Source organism: Stenella coeruleoalba (genome assembly GCF_951394435.1).
Source record: "Stenella coeruleoalba genome assembly, chromosome: 18".
In the NCBI taxonomy this organism is placed as follows: Eukaryota; Metazoa; Chordata; class Mammalia; order Artiodactyla; family Delphinidae; genus Stenella; species Stenella coeruleoalba.
Window position 1 is genome coordinate 13,340,036 of NC_137164.1, and position 14,707 is coordinate 13,354,742.

Here is a 14,707-nt window from a genome sequence, read left to right on the forward strand (position 1 = left end):
TCTACAGTTGTATCAAAACTAAAAGTTTCATTTAAAAATGCCTATAGACATAGAGACATATTACACTCTAGCGGGGTAATATGAATGAAGAAAATATTTAGCATGTTAAAACAAGATAAGTATTAATAATAAGACATAAAAAGTATAGAGACATGAGTTCAAGGGTACAAAGTGTTAGGGTGCAATATTAAACGAAGGAAAAATATCAAAGAACGTGACATCTAAGTAATGAATTCAAGAAAGCAGAAACTAACACACCATTGTAAAGCAATTATACTCCAATAAAGATGTTAAAAAAAAAAAAGAAAGTAAAGGAGTCAGTTCTGGAGTTTTCTGTGCGAAGAGCATTCCAGCAAGAGGGGGGAACAGCATGTGTAAAGACCCTAAAAAGGCCAGTGTGACTGGGAAGATATGATAGAGGACCCGAGTAATGGGATTTGAGGTCATGGAGGAAGCTGAGACTAGATCACATAGTGTTTTCTATAATACCATATAGGCTTTGGCTTTTTCTCTTTATGAACTGGGGCAGTTAAAAGGAGGGAGGTGAGAAATTCAAACAGGATGCTTATAATCCAGAACTGATTTTATCCTGACCCAACTGCCAGTTTCCAGACTAAGATCCAGTGAATGTGCTGTGAAGCCCTGCTCTTCCCATTAGATCCCTTTTCTGCTTGTTTCCACAAGCGTCCTTATAAAATCCATCATACAAACTCCCCACACTTGTGTGTTTCCAGCAAATCTCTCTGTGAGCATAAGGGCTTAAAACAAACAAACAGCCTACCATGATAAATATTATATAAGGGAGACCAAGATGTTCCAGACAGAATTTTTTTCCAACAACGTTTTGGTAGAGAAGAAAGTAAAAGTAGAAAAAAGTGATAGAGCAAAATATGGATGTGACCTAAGAGATGTCAACCATGTTCTATGATGGAAAAAAAAAAGATGAATTCTAACAGTAAAATAGGCAGTTCTTCATGGGGGAGGCATTCAAACTGAATCTTGAAATATATGTAGGATTTCACTAGGCATAGATGAGCTAAAAGCATATTAAATGCAGAAGTTTTGCAGAGATGAAGGGTTGGAAACACAATGACTTTCAAGAGTAAATTTGGCTAATATTAATTTTGTCATACATTTTTGTCAGTTTTGACATTTTCACTATAAGATTAGTGTGTGGCTGTTCAAGGTAAATTAGGTAGAAATAATGACAATTACAGGAAATATTACTTTGGTGAGTTGCTAAGTTTGAAGAGAAATCTTAAAATCTTTGTTTAAGAATATGTGTTTTGGTAATGTCGATATTTTCCAACCTGATTTTCCAAAATATTTACCTTAGAGAACAAAATTATAATTCATAGAAATTTTTTAAGAGCACAGGAATTTGATGAAACAAGGTCTTGTATTTTATAGCAGAAATATTGCTCTGTTTATGCAATGAATACATTATGCCTTGTTATGCCAATGTAATTAATTTTCATATAATAGCTTTAGGGAGTAATTCTAAAAGACAATGAACAGAAGAGCACAGGAAGATACCATTAATCTTCTTTATGGAATAAATTCCAAAATATACCAAAAATACACTAACCCAAAAGGGTTTATGAGCTTTAAAAATGTAAAGTGACGTCTAAATTCATTCTTTTATAAAATCATTCTCTCCTGATGCCATAGTAATATGCTAATGTAGTATAAAAATATATAGCAATAATTTTCCCTTTAAATTTATTAAGACTAGATACATGTATATGTATAATTGAATCAGTTTGCTGTACACCTGAAGCTAACACAGCATTGTTAATCAACTCTGCCCCAATATAAAAAAAAATGCAATAAATAAATAAATTCATTTAAGAATGACAACTAAATCTGATGACTTAAGGTTAAGTCCAAGAGAAAGAATGGGATTAGCCCTTGGAAAGTGTGCTGAGGCATGCTGGGGGAAAGTTCTCCATCAGTCTCTCTCACATTTCTGCACATCTTATGAGCAAGGAAAGTAGTTGTGTTGTTCCACATTACAAGAATATTTGTATAGCAAATAATCTTGGAAGAAAGAAATAACACCTCGATTCAGAGCAAAGGGCAGGTTTGTTTACAGCCTTTGATCTATAGATAGTGTCTCCCTCTGGAGCAAAGGGCAAGTATACTTACTGCCCGTGATAATAAGCGTAATAACTCCTTTTGGAGGAAAGGTCAAGTCTTTTTTGCTGTCCATTAAAAAAAAATATTTGGGATCACGATTTCTCTCCTGTAATACAACCCATTGCATATGCAGGTGTTAACTGGCCATCTCCATGCCGCCTTGTGAGAACTGGGCTTGGCAAACTTGTACAAGAAAACTCTAATATTCTGGCTATTGCTATTGCTGTGGGTAATAAAGTCCTTTGTTTCTAACCCAGGAGTTGTGTTTTTTCTGCCAGCATCCATGTAACTGTGGCAGGTTAACTTGTTAATTAACTTGCTAGTTTGCAAGTAGATTAAAAATCTCAGTCACTTTACAGTTCTTGACAAGATGATGATTTCTGTCTTGTGTTGAGGGTATTATTATTATTATTATTATTACATTATCTTGATTTTTCACAACAGTTTTTTCAGCACATTAGCAGTTCTTGAATTGCAGAAATATGCTCTCAAATTTCTCTGTCATATAGGGTATTAGAGATAGTGCCCAGAGCTACACTGCTCCAGACTTAGGAACACTGAAGACCAGTAAAATTTAATATGTACAATATTCTTAATCTAAGGAAAACCTGCTATTTGCTTTTTCCTTGACCAATGTTCCATTTATGATGTTGTAGAAACTGAATGATTTATTCTGGAAACAATTCTACTTGTAGGAATTGGCAACTTTATGAGGAAACTAATGACCTGCTAAGCAAGGTTAGCATAGAATTTATTAGGTTCTTAAAGGTACTACAAAAAAAGAGAAGCAGTTCTTGCTAAGAATCTGCTCAAAAGTAACATATGTTTAGAGTTTGTTAAGCTTTTCTTCAATTAAAAAAAATCAGTCTTAATAGAGTACATTAAATCTTTCTTATCTACATCAGCCATGAAAACACATTTCACAGAGATAAACAGATTAGAAATTTTTCATTCCTATACATTTTTTAAATTGACTTATAGTTGATCTACAATACTGTGTTAGTTTCAGGTATATACCAAAGGGATTCAGGTATATATATATATATATATATATATATATATATATATATATATGTTCTTTTTCAGATTCTTTTCCATTGTAGGTTATTACAAGACATTGAATATAGTTTTTAAAATTGAGGCACTATGGTTTTTCCAGATTAGGATTTTAAACATAGGCATCTAATGTAAATCTTCACTGTAAAATTACAATAACGAAAATGTTTTGAAAGATTAAACTCAGATGGAGAGGGATGACAGAAGAGCAGACAATAGGAATAAAATTTTGGAAACAGGAGTGCAGGCTAGTGTATTAATGTACATTATTTAATAGACCTGAGAAAGCTAAATCCTAAGCTAGAAATCAGGAAAAAATGAAAACCAAACCAAATTGATCAGAGAATTCTCAAAGTCTTAGGAAACAACAGTTTGAGTCATCCAAAACTGGAGGATCCAAAGTTGGGTCTAAAATAAATGTAAATGTTTAAAAAATGATTGACAGGAGTTAGCTCCACAGATGCCCTCACCCGTGCACAATCATTCAGACTGCTTTCCCCAGCCTGGGCTGGTACACCAGGTGGAGTAAAGAGCATGACTCTGCTTTGATTTCTGTGGCCTCTAGTCCTCTGCCTCCAGGGAGCTCCCACAAAGCCCATAGACCTTTATCCTTCTAGGCATTAATATCCACAGAAAAGTGAGAGGAAGTATCACATAAGTGAAACTAAAAAGAGAATTTGTTTTTTAAAAAAGGAGAAAATAAGGTTTTGGAAACTCATTTGGCCAACTCGAATGAAAACCCAAAAAGCAAAAATACAAAAAATGGAAAGAGGTGTTGATAGATAAAGTTTTAGGATATATTTCAGAAAGTGGAGCAAAAATATAAAGAGATTTAAACTAATGGTAGAGAAAGTTTAAGAAAATATAGGGCTTATCTAGATAACCAACATCTGAAAAAGAACATTTTCTGAAAGAGAGAAAAGATAAGTGGAGTGGAAACAATCAACACCAGGGAGGATAATCACTTTAGCCTGCAAATGATGTTTCAGGAAAGTCATATTGGGAGCTGTCGTAACCTGATGCCCCAGGTCCTTGCATCATCTTTAAGCTGGGAACATTAGTCTTGACAATGTGGGAATAAAGTTTGTGTCTTTCTATTCCACGAAGCCTGGATCAGCTGAAAATATTCCTTTAATCCAAAAGAACTCTTCTATTTCGACCTCCTCCTAAGATTTGACGTGCACCATGGTAAACTTAGAAGCAAAACATAGAGTAGCCCGTAGCCCACCCTGCCTGAACTTATTAGGGCTGAATGTGCAGCATTTTCCTGGCACTATAGCCCTGATAAATATTTCCACTGCGATGTGGCAAACGTTTCACAGGACTCCTCTATGACATTGACCATTAAGTTTCCCAGAAGGGGCTTTTATAAGGTCTCAGGGAAGCTCAAGTCTGACTGTGATCCATATACTCTCTTTGGTTTATTCTCTCCCAGGTGTAGTAATTTGTCCTTTCCTTACAGAGCTAAATTTGGGATTGCTACTCAGCTTTTCACAACACAACAACATATTTTGCAGGTATAACTACGTTGGACATAAATTATAAAGAAAAGCAAAGGAATGATTAATGTTAGGTTGCTGGTTGCCTCTGGGAGTGGGAGAGGAATGTAATTAGGAAAGGTCCAAGTTCTTCTAAGGCACTGGTTATATTCTACTTCTTAACCTGGTTAGCAGGTACATGTATAAATCAATTAAAAAAAGCTTATAGAGAGAGATAAATTGGGAGATTGGGATTGACATACACACACTATTATATATAAAATAGATAACTAATAAGAACCTACTGTATAGCACAGGGAACTCTATTCAATACTCTGTAATGACCTATATGGGATTAGAATCTAAAAAAGAGTGGATATATGTATATGTATAACTGGTTCACTTTGCTATACAGCAGAAACTGACACAACATTGTAAATCAACTCTACTCCAATAAAAATTAATTAAAAAATAAAAATAACACTTTCTTACTGAGAAAAAAGGTGCTTATAAATTCATACACTTGTCTGTATGTATGAATTATTCCAATATAAAATTATTTTTAAAAACGACCCATTTTCTATTTCCATTAAAGTCAAGAAGGTAAATTAAGCTAGTAAAGTATGTCACTTTTTTTTAGATTCTATAATTATATTAAATAAAGTCTGTAAAAAAGATAATTATAAGTATGTACTGGCTGTTACATTTACACACACAAAAATCTATTGGAGATAAAAGTTAATCTATTTAAGATTTGTGTTTTCTTCCATTATTTGTGTCATGTATGTGAATTTGCATGATATATATATATTTTATTTCCAGGCACTAAGTAAGTATATACAAAGAACAGTAGAAGATGGTGAACATGTAAGGAGAGAGAGAGTATGAAGTATAATCAGGTCCAATAGTATTCAATAGTTATAATTTTTCTAAGTAATATGCTTACTTATTTTTTTAAAAAAGTTTGCATCATATATTTTAGAACATTTTCTGCACTAGAAGGGTGAATTCTTTTGCAATTATCTTTCACAGTTCTTTGGATGTGCGCAATCAACTATTGCCATAGACTCATACTATCACAGTTTGGTAAGTAGATATAAACTTAATTATTCTGACTGACCTCTGCATAAGCACATAATGATCTAATTAGGAAGAGTAACAGTTCATTAAGCAATGCAAAACCCCATGTCTTTCTGCTTTATTAAAACCTGTTTTGTTTTACAAAAAGTTGATTCGAATACCATCACAACCTGTTTTAAAATGGTTAGAAATACCATTGTCATTTTTAATTTAAATCCAGAAAAAAATGGATTTACCTTTGAGTATTTAACAAGTTAAAATCATCAGATATTTGTCAAGTGTCTTTACTAATATAATTTATTATCTTGCAGGAGATATTTGATCATAGAAAATATGTTTTGTCTATAGTGCTAATTGTTTTGCTGAGGTTGGGAGAAAAAGGAAACAGCCAAGTATTAGGCCTTGAAGAGGCAAAAAAAAAACAACCTATTTTTTTTTTGCGGTACGCGGGCCTCTCACTGTTGTGGCCTCTCCCGTTGCGGAGCACAGGCTCCAGACGCACAGGCTCAGCAGCCACCGTCTCACGGGCCCAGCCGCTCCGCGGCATGTGGGATCTTCCCGGACCGGGGCACGAACCCGTGTCCCCTGCATCAGCAGGCGGACTCTCAACCATTGCGCCACCAGGGAAGCCAAAAAAAATCCTATTTTATCTACTAAGAGTAATTCAAACCAGCAAGAACTTGGAGTAGTCTCCCAGAAGAAATAGTTATTTCTTTATGCCATTTGCAAAGAAATATAAGATCAGGCAAAATGTTATTCAACCGATGATGTAAATAGGGAAAGAATGAATTGAATGGCTAGGGCCAAGGTGAGAGGGACTATATCAACATGGGTTTGATCAGGAGAATAAACCATCCTAGACAATCTAAGAAGTAAATTGGAGGCCAACGTTATCATTGAAAGGAATAAAAGAGAAATTACCAGGAAAAGCTTCTGCTGGTTTTAAGAATGCAAGAGAGAAGGGAATAACAGGAGACAAATGTTTAGAAGTTCATATTTCTTCAGCAAAGCTCAAGTTCAGAGCCTGGCACTGAGATAATATTATTATTAGTCCTCTACTATTAGTTGTATGGTAGTTGCAATAATATTTATCTCTATTTTGGAGGAAAGCAAAAACTCTTTCTACCTCAGCCTTTCACCTTATCTACTAGTGACTCTGAATCTTTCACTTTGTCTACTAGTGTTTGCTCTGAATCTTCCTGAATAATAAACTAGTTCCCTACAGTTGAGGAAAAGTTGATGTCTGTGTTAGTTTCTGTCTCCTGATCACCTGAAGTCCTTAAAAGACACAGCAATGAAAATGATGGCCTTTAAAAGTCCTGTGAATGATCTCACTAATGCAGATTCATACCAGATAATCCTGAATTAAATGTGCAAAATGCATGATGGACCATACAGAATAATAGTAACTGTTGCCTCCAATAATTGGCAAATTCCTATCTTTCCTTTAACGGGTTTTGGAAAATTTTAACATATGTGAGAGAGCATTGGAAAGTGAACCCAGTGGTCTCATTAACTGCTCCCAAAGCTTTTAAAGGGAGATTGAGCATGAATGTATTTACTAATTCTTAAATCACCCACAAGAGAGAGACTTTTCACATAAAGTTATCATATGAGATACTTCACTTAGAATAAAATGTTTTACATCAGTGTTTCAAAGTTGTGCAGAAGTTGTTCCCTTAGCCTACTCCCTTTGAACATAAATATTTCCAGATTTTGTAGCTGACCATACTTTTGCATTTAATACTTTTATCCTTCAGAATCTGTCAACTGAGAACTTTATTAATATTTAAGATTATATTAAAAAAATTGAGATCTTCTTGAGCAGATCCTCCCAAATATAGAAGTGATAACATTTAGGCTCCTAACTGAGATTTGTACAAGTTCCCATTAAAATGTAACCAGACAGAGAGGAGTTTCATATTTCAGAATCAACTTTTTAGAATAATGAAGTCTATATTCCGAGATTTGTATCCCATAATAAAACACATTATTAAAGGTTATATATTGTCTCTTCTATCGGGGTCTAATTCCTCCTTGCCATGGCACTGGTGATGAACCTCAGGCAGAAGCCGAAGGTAGTATTCACAGTGCTGATACCGTCCGGTGTGCTACATATTGTTCTATTTAGTGTTCATCATGGTCTCTCTTACCCTTTTTGGGACCATCACAATCTTGTTTTTCCATAATCGCAAACTGAGAAATATGGCAATGGAAATATTTCGGGAAGCATAGAAGGTGAAGAGTTTAGCTTTTTTTGCCTGCTCCGAACATAGTAGAAGCTCTTTCTTGAGGTAAGGTCGCCCCACGTGATGTGGCAGAAGGAACCCAGAAAGCGTTATCTGTCATGTGGAGTGACTATATGCTGAGTGTTCACTCTTCTAGACTCTGCACGGGCTCTCAACCTCCACCTGTAGAAGGGCTAATAAAGGTGGTCAACACTGCCTGAACATTCCCCGTGGCACCTCAGTCCTCAGGAAAAGTCAGTCATCTTTAGCAGAGATCCCTGTGTCTACAATTTGGAAAGGTGGACCTTGAATTCCCCATGTTATCTGATGTAAAAGAAGATCTACATGTGACAGCAGACTCCCTTTGGGAGATTATTTCTATTTTCTGGCTATCGTGATAGCAAACAAATTACATCTGACTTCCCTAGTAGGGAATGATAATGAAGAGCAAATTTTTTATACCATTAGACTCTGAGGACTGGGACACTGCATTCCAAATGTCTGTGGACAATCCTTCTGTCCAGTTGCCAGTAGGGAGGGACTCCAAGATGGGGATTCCAGGCCTGGCCTGACCACTGTTTGACCATGACTTCACCCCGTAATACAAGCACCATCTTGCCTCATTGCCTAGAAAGTCATTCAATTGTTTTTTTGTTTGTAAAAATTATTTCTTCAATATTTTAACTGAGGTGTAATTGACTTATAATAAACTGCACATATATAAGTATAAAATTTAATGTTTTGACAACATATACATCTGTGAAATCAACCCCACAATCAGAATAATGAACACATCCATCACCAAATCATCCCCACAATCAAAATAATGAACACATCCATCACCATTGAAAGATTCCTCACGACACTGTCTAATCCATCCCTCACACTCGCCCCTGCTTCTCCTGCCTCCATTTACTGTGTTAAACACATAGAGTACAGTTATAATTGTTTTTATATACTTGTCTGCTGCTCCCAACGTGTGTTCATTCTAGATCGTACCCAACTGATTGATTTATTGTCTCATTACAAATCATAATTTTCTGCTTCATTGCATGCCTGATAATTTATTTATAATTATTTTATTGGGTGTCAGACATAGTGACTTTTACCTTGTCAGGTGATAGATTGGTTTTTTATTTCCATAAATGTTCTTGATTTGGGGTCTGGAATGCAGCAGTTGTAGTGTTTGCTCCAGGCCTAATTATTCTCTACTACGGAGGTAAGAAAGACTCCTCTGTGTACTCCACCCAATAACCCATGGATTATTAGGTTCTTCAGTTTGTCTGGGTGGTTCTTTCCTTGGCCAAAGTACTCTCCTCACACGTGTGCACTAAGCAGTACTCGCCGGGGTACTTGACTGGGAACTGCTGTGACTCTCCAGTTTCGGGCAGCTTCCTCTTCTCAGGCATTCCGTCCTTTGAGGTCTAGTTTCCCTCATTCCCCTGGACTCTTAGCTCCATCTCGACTCAGCGAATCCGTCAGGTTCTGACTGGGTTCTCCCTCCCGACCTGTAGTCTGGGTACACTCTCCAGTCACTAAACTGGGACAATCGTGGGCTCACCTGGTTTGTTTCCTCTTTCCTGGGGATCACTGTGCCTTCTTCTTTGATGTCCAATGTCTTATACATCACCGTTTCGTATATGTTGTCTGTTTTGTGCTTGCAACAGGTTGCAGGGTGAATGTAGTCCCTGTTACTCTCTCTGGGACAGAAATGAACTTGTCTCATCAAAATTTTATCTCCCTGAGTATTCTTAACTAAATAACACATTGTTCTCTCTTCTCTCATTCTTTTCATTTTGTGGGCTGTTACGTTTTATGTCTTTTTACTGTGATTTTAGAGATTTTTATGGGGGAGAGAAAATAGAAGCCTCCACTTAATCTGCCCTCTTGAACTGTAAGTCTGTGTTATCCTTCAGGGAGCTAACTCAGACTAAGAAAAACAGCTTTCAGGAAAGGAAGGTTGACATAAGTATACAAGTCAAGAGTTTCTGAGGTAATAGAGGCAATAGAATATTGAAGAACAAAAAAAAGACAGTGACACTGAAAATATATGGTAAGAAAGGGATTTACTAGACATATATAATTTTTAATACTATTACAGTTATGAAGAAATTGGGATAAATAATAAGAGGGAAGTTACCAGCTTGTGTAACTGACTGGAGTCTTTTATTGAGATAGAAAACACAAATGTTGACATGGTTTTAATTAATATGAATGTGTTGAGAGGGAGGGAATGGGTTTTTATTTTGGACAACTTTTATTTGAATTGCCTCCGGGAATTCAGAAATTGGGTCCAGAAAGAAATATCTGTCTTAATTAAGAGCAATCTTGGATTTGGTTTTAGTCAGCATATAGGTCAAAGATGAAGCCAATGGAATGGTTTGGGTTTTCTTGGAGGAGTCTGTATTTATAAGTAAAACACCGAAGAGAAGAGGAAAAAAAAAAAAAAAGAGGATAAGGAGAGGAGAAAAGAGAGATTCCTGGTGGGAGAGGAAGACTGGCATTAAAGTACTTCATGACTTAGAAAAAGAAGCAATGCTAGTGAAAGAGACAAAAGAAGAGTATTAGGGCTTCCCTGGTGGCGCAGTGGTTGAGAGTCCGCCTGCCGATGCAGGGGACACGGGTTCGTGCCCCGGTCCGGGAAGATCCCACATGCCGCAGAGCGGCTGAGCCCGTGAGCCATGGCCGCTGAGCCTGCGCGTCTGGAGCCTGTGCTCCGCAAAGGGAGAGGCCACAACAGTGAGAGGCACGCATACTGCAAAAAAAAAAAAAAAAAAGAAGAGTATTAAATAGATCTCAGAAGAATTCACAAACATTAATTTGAACTGCAATTTGGAAAGTTTAATTAGGGACAAAAAATGCACTAAATAATGAGAGCATAAAAGGAGTTATTTGATTTAGCAAAAGTAAATTATCATTCACTATGTTAAGAAAAGTCCAGATAGACCTGTCTCTGTGGTGGCAATATTAAAATGGTTTGAGGAATAAAGAGTATGTGAAGAATAAAAAAGATTCAGCATAGAGCACTGTTTCAAGAAGTTTAATTACTACAGAAAGATTAGTTGGCTAACAATTAAATGGGGGAACAATGTTGAGTGTTTTTTCTTTGTTTTTTTTTTGAAAAACAATCACATGTATTTTGCAGATTTTTGAATGAATGGTGGATTTGGAAAGAAAGAAAAGTGCTTTTAAGTTTGAATCTAATGAGATGGTAGGAGAGAGAGATGAAATATAAGAAAGGACATTTGATAAGTGACAGAGTGATGCCCAGAGGAGACAGCAGAGAAAAAAAATCACAACACAAGTTGAGCAGTCGAAGGATTTTCTAGAATTCATGTATGTTCTGCAATCCTTTGAATTTAAAGATTACATTGTTTATGTGAGCACCCATGAGATGTATTGTTTGTTTAAAGGCAGTTGAAGACTCTTTATTGGTGGCCAATTAGACTGGTTCTAATAACTGTCTGTTAGACTCACACATTTGCTGTATATATGAAATCAATTAAATGATTAAATAAATCTCTCTTCTACCTTCAAAATATACCATGAACCTGCCCACTTTTTTCACTTCCGTTGCTTTCCCCCTGGTTCAAGCCATCATTACCTCTCACTCAGATGACTGCAATAACTTCCTCACCGATGCCCTGGCTTCCTTTCTTGCACATTTAAAAAATACCTTTAAACTCAATGTCATAGCATGTCACATCTCTGCTCAAACCTGCAGGGGTGTCCACACCCTATTGGGAATAGGAACCAAGGCTCTTACAATGATCCCCAAGTTTCTGCACTGTGAGGCTTGTCACTACTGCTTTGACCACACCTCCTACTACTGTACCTGTCACTCCACTCCAGCCCCACCAGTTTTCCAGCAACTCACAACACCTCCACCTTGGACCCTACACACTGGGTGTTCCCACTGCCTAAGTCCCCTTTCTCTAGAGATTTATGTGGCTGTACTTCTCACCTCTTCTGATTCTTGTGGACCTCTCTGCCTTCAGGTCTTTGCTTTTATATGACTTGTCATCATGTCTAATCCGGCCGCCCTGTTTTTCATTGAAAGTAGCTTCCTGCCCCTGATCCTCTCCATTCCCCTTGCCTGGTTTATATTCAGTTATTTAATTTATATTATTTAACTCCATAGTATTAATCATCTTTAGTACTAGCACATAACTTACTCATTTGCCATGTATACTGTCTGCCTTTGCTAAAATGTCAGCTCCAGGAGGGCAGGGACATTTGTCTGTGTTGTTTTACTGATGTTTCCCAAGCATCCAGAGGAGTACCTAGCACAGCTAGTGTTCACTAAATAGTGTTCAAAAAAAAATGCATATTCAAGTCTTAAAACTGTAAAGGTGCCCAGCTCAGTTCAACCCATAAATCACTCCCAATATCTCTTCTTCAATCCAAGACCAGGGAAGAAAGTGTGGGTCCACATAAGGTCTACACTTTCCCTACTATCCTTATGGTTTAACCTTGTAGCTTTGAGTCGCTCTTATGTCACCTTCTCCACTTTGTCACAAATGTCAGTCACTACTCAATTTGGTTTCCTTTTTTAATAGTGTATTCCCTTCCTTTGGTTTACAAATATGCAAAGTATTCGAGATAATGTTCTTTGGTATATTTGACCTCATTGAATTCCAACCTCATTGATTATCTGGTCCTACAATTACATCCCCAACTGAAGAATAGCTCAGCATCAAAGAGCAGAATAATGGACTTTAGTTTTATTTTAATTTTCCCTCACCATTTAAAAACTGAGGAATCAAAAAAGTTATAAAATATTTTAACTAAAAACTATAAAGTTACCTTTATTTTCTGTAATATGCTTAAAAATATACATATAAGAAGGAAAGAAATTTGACTTCTGTTATAGTTCCAGCCTGCCAGAAAAATCTGTGTAACCTCAGGCAAATTATAAACCTCTCCAGACATCAGCTTTCTCTTCTGTAAAAACAACAGCCACAAAGAAACAAGGATGTTGGATTAGACCTATAAAAGAAATCACCAATTTCTTTTCAGTTGTGAAATTCTCTCTATTAAAAAAGTATCTAAAAGATTGTCACAAATTACCCGTGTTCTACCTAACAAAAACATGAATCACGTTGTTCTTTATTTACTCCGTGTGGAATGTTTCTAACAATTGTGTTTATATGTGATTACATTTTATGATTTGTTATGGTTTTACTTGATAGCTAGATCCTGGGTCACAGACCTTGGTCTAATTTATGCTTGCTAACACTGAAGTTTATTTCTGGCACTGAATAAATGGTAGTGTAACAACACATTTGAAAATATCTGCCTAAGAGACAAGAGTTATTGCATTAATTTGCATTTTTCTTTCTAAAATTTAGATAAATACAAGTATTTATGGAAAGAACAAATGTTGTATGTTGGCTCTAAGATTTGTCTTCAGTATGGAATACTGGGGTGTTTATCCCTCATGTTATCTTGTTGCTGAGCTCTTTTCTAAGAGTTGTAGGGTAGTTTAGGTGACAGATATGAAAGCAACGCTGATTCAATTACATTTTCTATATTTTTCTCTGGTTATTTGCAAAAAAAAAAAAAAAAAAACCCACCCCCAAACAGCTAAATCAAACCAAATTCTAAAAGTATGACAGGCTGTAAAGAAAATTAGTGATTAATTGTAATTCAGATTTACAACAGTGTTTGTTTTTGAATGAATTAAATTTCCATTAAAATGTAAACCAAGAGCAAGCCCAGAGAGATTTGATGTGTGTTTGGTAAAGCAAATAATTGTTACCATTTCGAAAACCTTTGGCTGGGAAATTTCTAGTGAAAAATATCTGTAAGTGATATTTATAACTAAAAACAAAAACAAAACCTTAATTTTTAATTCATTCTCTTCCCAAAGTCTCAATTATATTCTCTCAATGGCAATACAAATTAAACTATTTCTCTTTGTGAGGTGCACACATGTTTTGAATGGAGATGAGTTTTTAATCTAACCACACCATACTGGGTGCAAATCCTGGCTGTACCAGGTATCAGCTGAGTGATTCTGTCCAAGGCACTTGGCCCTTTGAATTCGCAACTTCCTCAGGCACAAAACGTAAATCATCCTTCCTTAGTTGGATCGTTGCCTTGATTAGTGATGTCTTAGGCGTCAGGCTCCTGTGGTAGAAACTGACACATAAAAGGCTTAGTCAGTGCTGGTTCCTGCCACCTTTTACTTCTTTTTACTCCAAATTCTGCTCTCGAACTAACCTCATGGGATATAGACCAGAAGATTCTAGAAATTTCGTATTTCCATTGCTTCTGCTTTTATGCATCCGTTAAGTTCATTATTGTAAAAACTAAGATTATTTAACAGCAGGCCAGCCTGCTCAAGTTAAACAAGGTAATGAATGACTGGCTCTCCCATGTGGATATGATGAAGCAGAGAATGGGGCGTGGTCATGGTAGTTGGTTGAGGGTGTTAAGATATTGACAGTTATCGTGCTTTTTTATTTTAATATCTTGACTTTGAAGTAAACGTATGTTTCAAGCCCTATCATTCGATGGGAAATTCAGACAGGGAAACCTGTACGTAAGTACCAAATGACTGAGTTAGATAAAAGTATGTACAAAATTTACCACTAAAAAGATAACAGTATTATCCTATGAATGAAAAAAATGTATTATGGAATCAATTATGGAAGATTTCATAAAAGAGTTTGAGACAAGTTTTATAGGAAGGGAAGGGTATTCTTGTGTAGTAAAGAGTAA

At 36.1% G+C, this 14,707-nt stretch overlaps 1 long non-coding RNA gene across 1 annotated transcript in view; it reads left to right on the forward strand.

Annotated features, from left to right (window-relative positions):
* The window catches only part of LOC307176638, a 159,701-nt gene that overhangs the window by 87,940 nt on the left and 57,054 nt on the right, over positions 1–14,707 (forward strand). Inside the window, exon 4 of the long non-coding RNA XR_013824852.1 lies at positions 5,706–5,759. This is a non-coding gene — a long non-coding RNA (uncharacterized lncRNA). The remainder of the gene's footprint in view (positions 1–5,705; positions 5,760–14,707) is intronic.